A 10,181-nucleotide genomic window follows, 5' to 3' on the forward strand; every position below is an offset into this window, starting at 1 on the left:
GCCAGTCCTTTCCATTTCAGTTGGGACTGTACCATTTGATCTTTTTAAACCATGTCTGTGTATTACTTTTTAAAAGTGAGAATAATGAACTCTATACGGCTTATTCAGTAAGACCCACAAAGTGTTGAACTAGAAGAAAACCAGGGTGGCATTTCAGCTCAGTGCTTTCCATTCCCCACATATCCACTACCAAAAAACAAAAAACAAAAACAACGGCTTAGGGGAACTTGGCCCTTCTTGACCTCAGCCCATAATCCTGCTGGGGACGGTGCGACACAGTAGGGAGAAGACAGGTTTTGGAGTCAGATGGACAGAACTAGATTCAAATACATTTTGTTACTTATTAGCTTCATGACCTTGAACACATTGCTCATCTCTGAGTTCAAGGTCACCTCATGGACAAAACTGGGGCGTTCCCTTTCCTGCCTTGTAGGGCTGTTGGAGGATGAGACATTAACTTATGCCAAGGGCAGAGCGCAGGACACTAGGCATTCACTGTATTGGTAGGAAGTTCTGACCCGGCTTTGTCGCGTTTGCCCGTAGCCCCAGTGCCTGATGGTGAGTCCCCATATCGCCGTCAGCAGACAGACAGGAGGTGGGGCTGAGGAGAAACAGCAGAGGACAGAGATCTGCCTGCAACCCCAGCAGAGCTGGAGGAAACACTGCTATTTCCCTGACAACCAGGGGCCCCTCTGTACAAATGTGCAACTCTCACCAGAAAGTGGAAACTCCCCCTGCAGGGGATGGGGAACCACATCTACCCCAGGGTCTGGCCAGGAGCCAACTCTGGCTTTCCCTGCCTGGGGCACAGTGTGGGCAGCGGGTGAGGGACCCCCAAGTCCAGCACAGCAACAGGGACCAAAGGAGGCCCAGGAACTCCCATGGGCAGGGAGGGCTGAGGCCTATCTCCTGCACCTCCACACTGGAAGTGTTTTCCTTTGGCCTTGTTGCTGGAAACTTCAGCTGCTGGCTGCAGCCCAGGTCCATCTGGACAAGAGCCCCTTTCCAAGGAGAGACAGCTTGGAGGAAGGGCCTCTGAGTCTTTGGGAAAATATTCTCAGCTCAGAGAGCAGTTTATATGTGCTTCATGTAAGTACAGTCTTGTGTATACACAGAAAGCAAGCTTCTTCCAGAACTAGATGTGGAGACTGCAGTTTAGGGGTGTGGGGGGAGGGAGGGGGACTTCTGTAGGCTCTGTGGACTCGGGAAAACTCTGGAACTAATCATAGCGGTGCTGTTTACCTGGTTTAACAAGGGTCTCTGCTCTCTCCCAGAGCAACCCAGATTCTACCTCTCAAATTGGCTGAATAAACGTTTAATGTACAATGTTTCAGAATCCCAGGGTCTCTTAAGCATCCACTACTACATCAGGCCCCTCACTTTCTGGGTGAGGTAAAGACATCTCAGGGAGGGTAAGTGACTTGCCAAGGCCCAGACCATGGCCAGTATCTATGCCTCCGAGCCCCAGGTCCAAAGACCCCACACAGCTGTGGACATTGGCTGCAACAGGAAGGGCATTAGGGAGAGGCCAAAGAAAAAGACCTAGGTCTGGTTCCCAATCTGTCTGTAACTTCAGACAAGTCAGGTTCTCTCTCTGGACCTCAGTTTCTTCATCTACAAAATGGGGATAATATCACTATCGCTTCAGGCAAATCCAGAGTGGATGAGAAAGGCTTTTATAGATTCCAACTACGGATTTTCACAGCAGAATCTCAGGTATCAGTCCTAGGAGGGTTCTTTCCCAAACCTCCCCCCATCCAATATGCAAGTTTTATCATCCTGGCTGAAATAGCTTCTCAAGACTGGCAGGTATGGCCACTCTAAACCTGTGCCTCTCTCTTCCAAGGAACCCTGAACCTCTTCTGAGGGCTCATCGTGGCTATCCTCCTGGATCGTGGCTGATCATTCCAGAAATCCATTTTAGGGTAGAGTCTCCTAGCTTTATGCTACCATGGCCTGCCCCTGCCTTAGCCCTTTAGCCCACAAGCAATCATGTTTCCTTCCTTTCCCTTTGGGAGCTCCAGACTGATCCCAGGAGGAAAGCTCTGGGGGAGAGAAAACATCAGAGCTGGCAGGACATGTGGCTTGCCGCTGGCCAAGTGCAAGATATGGGGAAACCTGGGTAGCTCAGTCGTTCAGTATCTGTGCTTCAGCCTAGGCCGTGATCCCAAGGTCCTGGTATCGAGTCCCACATCGGGCTCCCTGCTTGGCGGGAGGTCTGCTTCTTCCTCCTCTCACTCCCCCTGCTTGCGTTCCCCCTTTCACTGTCTCTCTCTGTCAAGTAAATAAATGAAATCTTAAACAAAAACAAAACCAAAAAAACCCCACTCCCTTGTCTTTAAAAAAAAAAAAAGAAAGAAAGAAAAAAAAGAGTTAGAGAAACCAAGAACTGGACAGAGGAAGGGTCTTGCCAATTCATGCAAGAGGCATGGGCTTTGAGGTTGAACCTTACTGTGAGTCACAGCTCTGCACCACCCCCCACCCCCATTTGTGATTTAGGTAAATTACCTTCACTGAATCTCAGTTCCCACACCTGCAAAATGCACATAAAAATTATCCGCAAACACTGAGAAATAAATGAAACAGCAGATGAAGAGCCCTAAGTCCAGTGCCTATTACAAAGTAAAGGCTCAGGAAATGATAGCTTTTATTATGATAAACCCAAACATTTACAAGGGAGGCAGCATGGCATCATAATAAAGAATGCAGGCTTTGCAGTCCTGGCCCGAGTTCAAATTCAGACATTCCAGAAAATTCCTAGTTCATAGTCTAGGGCAAGTTCTGTCATTTCTCTCGACTCGGTTTCTTCATCTAGAAAATGCTAATCTCATAAGGTTTTCTGTGAAAATTCAATGGGCTAATGCAGGTAAAATACTCAGTTTGTCCAGGAACACATTTAATGTTTAATATGTGGTGGCTTCTGGGGCGCCTGGGTGGCTCAGTGGGTTAAAGCCTCTGCCTTCATCTCAGGTCATGATTCCAGGGTCCTGGGATCCAGCCCCGCATCGGGCTCTCTGCTCGGCAGGGAGCCCGCTTCCTCCTCTCTCTCTCTGCCTGCCTTGCTGCCTACCTGTGATCTCTATCTGTCAAATTAAAAAAAAAAAAAATCTTTAAAAAAAATTAAAAAGAAAATATGTGGTGGCTTCTGTCATCCCAGTTACTGGTGATTAGTGGGATTCTGGGCACAATGAGACATTGGTGTGCACGACAAAAACATTACAACTTTCTAAATGTTTTTTTACCTTGTCCTTTCCCATTGAATGTGTGATGCGTGTATCAAGTTAAAGACACATGTTAGGGGTTCAGGCCGATAGGTGGGCACAATCAAGAGTCTGGATGTCACAGAATGAAGCAGATGAAGGAGAGAGGGAATATCAGACAGAACAGAAACACCACCCTAAGAAGAAGCACTTCTGTCCTCCAAAGGTATCGTGCATGCTTTGGAGGAAGAGCATGCTTTTTAGGGTGGGAGGAGATGCTGAGTGTAAGGGGGTGAAACCAGACTGTGCAGGAAGGCAATTTGAGAAAAATTAAAAATAACATGGAAGGTCATGCAAAAACTCCCCCAGACCTCTGTACCCCAGGGGAGCCCGGGGAACTCTAACTTGAGCTGTGTCACTGCTTGCCCAGGTGTCCCGTGAACCCCTCTAATGCAGGCCCTTGCTGCTCAGCACTGAAGGCCTGTGACATCCTTCCCAATTTATCTGCCTTCCCCTCTTTCCTTTTCACCCCTTCCCTCCCCAACCAAGCCAAGAACCTCTTTTTTTTTTTTAAAGGTTTTATTTATTAGAGAGAGGGAGAGAGTTCACAAGTAGGCAGAGAGGCAGATAGAGAGAGAGGGGGGAAACAGGCTCCCTGCTGAGCAGAGAGCCCAATGCGGGGCTCCATCCCAGGACCCTGAGACCCTGACCTGAGCCGAAGGCAGAGGCTTTAACCCACTGAGCCACCCAGGTGCCCCCCAAGAACCTCTTCTACCAGCATTGCCTATCCAGCCTTCGAGCATCAAGCTTTCAATCCTGGCTTCATGAATCCCACCTGGGGAGTTTTTCCAATTTACCAAAGCATAAGGTCAACCCCCTGAGATTCTGATTCATCAGTTCTGGGGTGAGGCCTGGACTTTGGCAACTTTTAAAAATTTTCCTAGGTGATTCTTTCAACTCTTCCAGGAAGCCAAAAGGGATTTCTCTCTCCTTTGAACCCCCAGAACACTCAGAAACCACCTACTTTTGACTGGCTTGGATTCAACCATTGTGGATTTAATCATTCCTTGAGTAGATGGAGGCTGCCTGCCTCCAAAGTATTCTAGGAAAAAAATCTCTACTTCAACCTCTCCAGGTTATGATTTCAGTCTGAGCAATTTTACAGCTCAGTAATTTGTAGGTAAATGATGGTAATGCAAAATAATTCTTACAGGCAGGCTCACAGTGTTCTATTTGGTGAAGGTCCAGTTAATCTCCCTCCCCTTCCACCAGAAAAACCAGTTTGCCTCCATTGTACATTCCTTTTAATAAAAGTGTCCACTGATCCTCTTTCAAGCTGGTCAGAACATCTTCCTGTCCAGTCATTAGTCAGTGACTAGAATAAAATCTTCGCCACGTGATCACTTTTCTATCTTCTGAATCATGACTTTACTATTTCTTTCTTTTTTTTTTTAAAGCTTTTATTTATTTATTTGACAGAGATCACAAGTAGGCAGAGAGGCAGCCAGAGAGAGAGGGGGAAGCAGGCTCCCTGCTGAGTGGAGAGCCCGATGATGCTATGATACTGATACGATGCGGGGCTTGATCCCAGGACCCTGAGATCATGACCTGAGCCGAAGGCAGAGGCTTTAACCCACTGAGCTACCCAGGTGCCCGACTTTACTGTTTCTTAAAGATTACTGTGTCTGCTTCTTTGCTGCACCCCTTACCACAGGGTGTGGCTCATAAGGATTGTTGGGTGAAATGCACTGAGTTGTTTTAATGCTCCTTTAGTGAGCCCCGTGGGGGAAAAAAATCACACAATAAAAGGACATCTAGCCTAGGGGTCTTCAAACTGTGCTTTATTCCTCATTCTATAGCCAGGAGAGGCAATGACTTGAGGGTTAATTACAATTTACCCAATGTGGTAAAGAAAATTAGTGATTAAGCAGGAGCTCAATTTTCAACAAAATCCTTACTGAGTATGTCCATTGATAGGAGATGGGGATAGAATAAAAAATGAGACAGCTGATGGTATATATACACAATGGAATACTATGCAGCCATCAAAAGAAATGAAATCTTGCCATTTGCGACGACGTGGATGGAACTAGAGGGTATCATGCTTAGCGAAATAAGTCAATCGGAGAAAGACAACTATCATATGATCTCCCTGATATGAGGGAGAGGAGATGAAACATGGGGGGTTGAGGGGGTAGGAGAAGAGTAAATGAAACAAGATGGGATTGGGAGGGAGACAAACCATAAGTGACTCTTAATCTCACAAAACAAACTGAGGGTTGATGGGGGGAGGGGGTTGGGAGAGGGCGTGGGGTTATGGATATTGGGGAGGGTATGTGCTATGGTTGTGAAGTGTGTAAACCTGGCGATTCGCATACCTGTACCCCTGGGGATAAAAATATATGTTTATAAAGCTGTAAAAAAAAAAAAAAAAAAGAAAGAAAGAAAGAAAGAAAGGATGAATACCCAAGTTTTGTAGCAACATGGACGGGACTGGAAGAGATTATGCTGAGTGAAATAAGTCAAGCAGAGAGAGTCAATTATCATATGGTTTCACTTATTTGTGGAGCATAACAAATAGCATGGAGGACAAGGGGAGATGGAGAGGGGAGTTGAGGGAAATTGGAAGGGGAGGTGAACCATGAGAGACTATGGACTCTGAAAAACGATCTGGGAATTTTGAAGGGGTGGGGGGTGGGAGGTTGGGGCACCAGGTGGTGGGTATTGTGGAGGGCACAGATTGCATGGAGCACTGGGTGCTGTTATGCTGAAAAAATAAAAAAATTAAAAAAAAAAAAAAATGAGACAGCTGAGTCTTCCACCCACACAAAGCTGGCAATCTGCTGCTGTAATCTGTCATCTTTTTGATCCTATGTGCCACCAGTAACCAAATTAAAAATAGTGAGTATTCGTCATGATAAAAATATATTTTATAAGCATGAGATTAAAAGCATATGTAGTAAGAGGCCTAATAATTTCTTCCTGTACCCCAGAAAATGATCTTAGTCCCTCCCAGGATGTGTGCACTGGACTTCAGAGGCCCCAGCCCTATAAGATGGGGATCCTTCCCCTCCCCCTTTCCTGATGGCTCCTCCCCCAGCCCCACTGGCCTTGGGGAGCTAGCTTCTGATGAAGCCCGGGTAAAAGCCATTCCTGGCCCTAAGCCTGGGCACACCCCCTCCAGCTCGAGACACTCGGGTTTCTTAGAGAGCAGTATCTTTCCCGCTCCTGACCCAGAAGCATTGATCTCAGGGCTGGGCAAGGCCCCAGTTAGATCATCAGGCTGCCCCAGGCTTGGAAGTAGATGGGCCCAGGGTTTGAATCCCAGTTCCGGTGACTTTTGTGAGAGACAGAGAACTGTAGTGTCTAACAGGACAGGGGCTGGAGCGCCCCCTCCTGGGACTGAAGCCTGACCCACTCTTCAGGAGCTGTGTGGCCTCGGGCAAGTAATGAGTCTCATATGTAAAACAAGATAAAAATAGCACCTGTCTCAGAGGAGTCGTGGTGAGGATGAAAAGAAGACACACCTAGAGCTGAGGAATTGGCCATGACGCATGGGAAACACACGTGCATTTAGTAGTATTTCTCCCCTAAACTTCAGAGGGCTGACTTTCCACATCTGCAAAATGGGTGCGGCAGCAGCGTCCAATCTATCAAGGGTTCAGCCTGGCAAGTTGTAAGGTTCAGTAAATAACGGACGTTATGATTTAATTATATCTTAAGAGGTCCCAGGACACCCATTTTACAGATGAGGAACCCGAGGCTCAGGTCACCTGCCTTCTCAAGCACCACACCCTTCCGAGATGACAAAAGCAACACTTGCTTCTCGGTGCCCTGCACTCTGCAGTTCACAAGGCACTCTCACATCTGCCATCTTACAATCTCACGACGTGGGGACCAGCCTCATCCTCTTTTCTACAGATGGGTTATCTGAGGTTCAAAAAACCCAAAGACAGTCATTCCTCCCCAACCAGTCTCTGTGGGAGCTTCTCAATCCCAGGCAGAAAGGAAATGCAGTGCGGCAGGATTCCAAGCCAAGAAGTTTATAAGCATAGAGGACTCGCCCCCCTCCCCCCAGACTTCCTCTCCTCCGTGGTGGGGGTGGCAGGGGTGCAGAGAAGACTCGGACTTGCATGCTCAGAAATCAGGGTACAGACCACATCCACATCCTGCACTTTGTCCCCACCCAGGAAGTATCTTGGAGAAGCTGGGTGGGGTGAGGCTAAGTGATACCCCTGGGCCTCCCCAGAAAATCCTAGAATAATGCAACATGGGGAGTCATGCAACTCCAACCCATTTTACCAGCTGTGCCCTGGCACATCTCTTGCCCCTCTAGGGAGGAAGGAACCAAGGCCTAGAGGGGGTGGGTGTGCCCACCCACCCACGCCCGGCCGGGCAGGGGGGTTGGAGCCAGGTGGCCCAAGGCTCCTGCTAGGTGCTGCAATGCAGATGCTCCAGATGCTGGCAGCTCCCCAACTCTGCAGAGCCTCTCCCACCCCTTCCCAGGGTCTGCTCCCACAGGTGAGGTCCCACCCTTCCCCAGGACAACCCCCTCCTCTGCACGCTGGTATCCACATTCTGCCCCAGCAAGAGCTATTGCCCTTACCCAGAAACCACAAATAGTTTCTGAATCCAAGCAGCCAGTGCTTTGGGAACAAAGGGTGGAAGGCAGAGGAAGATGGATGAGTGACTGTCACAGCTGCAGTGGGGGATGCAGGCCTCGGCCTCCCTCCCCAGCCCCACCCAACTCCCAGAATCCTAGGTCTTAGAACAGTTGAATCCTAGAATGCCAGCGCTGGAAGTGGCAGGCAGTTCAGCAGCCTTTGCTATACAGATGGTTAACCATGGTCCAGGCAGGGAAGAACCTTGCCCCAGGACCCCTCCAGCACCGGGAACGATAACCCTGCTTTCCAAGGACTTGCAGGCCAGTGCCCTTTTGCATGGCACAGGGCCTGCCAGCTAGAAGGGCACGGTCTGTGGGAGCTGCAGCTGGAAGGGTCATTCACCTGGAAGGGCAAAGCAGGGCAGGATATCCCTTCTGGGTCAGTGGGGTCAGCAATTTCAGGTGTGCTTTGGGTGCGGCAGGAGGGGGAAGTGAGTGAAAAAAATGGCAGGCTGAGGAAACCCGAGTCCTTTGGCCAACCCGGGAGCCATATGTCCAAATTTGGAATAGTCACAGAAGACCCACCCGCGGGGCTTTAGAGAAAAGGAGGGGTAGGAAGGAAGCAGAGGCTGGATTCTCTTCCCAAAGGACCCCTCCGCTCCCCTTACAGGGCCTACCAGCGTAGCCCAGGCTTCGCAAGTCTGTAATGAAGACTTCCCAAATCTGTAATCATTCCTTGCAGCTGACAAGTAAATCAATGTTAACGACAGCCATCATTTCCACGGAGAGGGGCTGGGTTTGGAATAAGCTGAGACTGGGAGAGGGGAAACTACTGATTCAAGGTCATGCTGCAGGTCGATGGAGGAGCTGGGATGGGATTCGGGGCATTTCAGTCCATTGCTGGTATTTTGGGAGTTATCTGAAGACCTAAGCTTCGGGAAGGCCTAAACTGGGCTTCCGGGGAGCGGGGACAAAGGGTGGGGCATATGCCCTGAGCGCCCAGCTGCGAGTCCCCTTCAGGCCCCCTTCAGGCCCGCAGTGGTCCAAAAGGGAGAGGAGGGCTCCTGGGGTGTGAACAAGCCAGTCCCCCAAGGGTCTGCACTCCGAGAGCCCTCCTCTCAACACATACAAGCCACTTCGCGAGGGCTGTGGAGGGTCTGCCTCTCCCTGCAGCCTCAGTCTTAGGCCTCAGCCACACCCTTCCCTGCGGTCCTTAGACCCGCCCCCATCCCCCCCCCCGCCCCGCACTAGTCCTGTTGCCCCCAAACCCAGGTCTTCGAAGTCTCTCCAGCCTCCCACCCCAGCCAAAGCGCGGCCAGCATCCAGCGCTGCCTCCGCCCGAGCGCCCCCGGCCCCTGGACCACACCCGCGCCAGAGGCCGCCCCGTCCCCCCAACCCCCGTGCCCTCCCTTCCACTCCCCTTCCTGGTTCCCCTCCCATCCCCCCCCCGGCTTTCTTTTCAGCTCCCGCCGCCCTAGATAGGTTCCACTGCGCTCCCCCAGACACATGCAGCCTGCGATCCTCTCGGGTTCCTGCCCCTGCGGCCCCCCACCTGCCTGCGCCGGCCACCTGCCTGCGCCCCAGCCCGGAGTCCCGCGGGAGGCACAGGTCAGCGATGACTGGGCGTTTATCGCTGGTCCCCGCGTTCGCTGCAGCCCCCAGGAAGGAGGAGGGTCCCCTGATGCGGTCCCCTCTCCCGCCTCAACCCACTCACCGCGCGGCGGAGGCTTCCTGTAGCGAACCGGCAGACGCGGGCGCAGACGAGGAGCTCGCAGAGTGGGAGCCCGTTAGCCCAGCGGTAGCAGCAGCCGCAGCGCGGGGCCGACCCGGAGGACAGCGGGCGGCTCCCCAGCGGGACACGTGGCGCGCCGAGGCCAATCCGACTCGCCCCGCCTTCCCTCCTCCATCCCCACCCCCCAAGTTCATTCGCTCCTGGAACTTAGAATGTCACGGGCCAAGAAGGGCCTAGCCAGGAGAACCTAGGGCAGTGCTCAGACCCCGGCCGAGATCTAGAGAATATGGGGGGATTTGGCCAAGGTCACACGGCCACTCAGGGCGAGAAGTCACAGCTTCCAATTCCCTGATCTGGACATTTCCCCCCAAATTCCAACCAGTCGCCAGAACTTCGTTGAGAAACAACATCGAGGCGACAAAATTGAGGCCAAGCACTTTATCTGCCTGATCGATTTCATTCCTCAATAGCCCAGCCAGGCTGGTGACATTACTTACCCACTTTGGGGAGCGGGAGAGCCCAGAGACGTCCAATTATTTGACCAATGTGACACGGCTAGTCATTTGTGGAGCTGGGATTCTAACCTGGGCCTAGTGACTCCCCAGGGATGCTCACTGGGGCTTGGCTCTGGGAAGTGCATAGTTCA

General features: G+C 51.0%; 1 protein-coding gene across 2 annotated transcripts in view; it reads right to left on the bottom strand.

Annotated features, from left to right (window-relative positions):
• Positions 1-9,672, bottom strand: part of ANXA6 (annexin A6) — a 47,996-nt gene extending 38,324 nt beyond the window's left edge. For both annotated transcript variants that reach the window (XM_047729808.1, XM_047729807.1), the window contains exon 1: positions 9,518-9,672. The gene's annotated coding sequence lies outside the window, so the exon portion shown is untranslated. The remainder of the gene's footprint in view (positions 1-9,517) is intronic.
• Positions 9,673-10,181: the final 509 nt, after the last annotated feature.

This window comes from Lutra lutra, chromosome 5 (assembly GCF_902655055.1).
Source record: "Lutra lutra chromosome 5, mLutLut1.2, whole genome shotgun sequence".
NCBI lineage: Eukaryota > Metazoa > Chordata > Mammalia > Carnivora > Mustelidae > Lutra > Lutra lutra.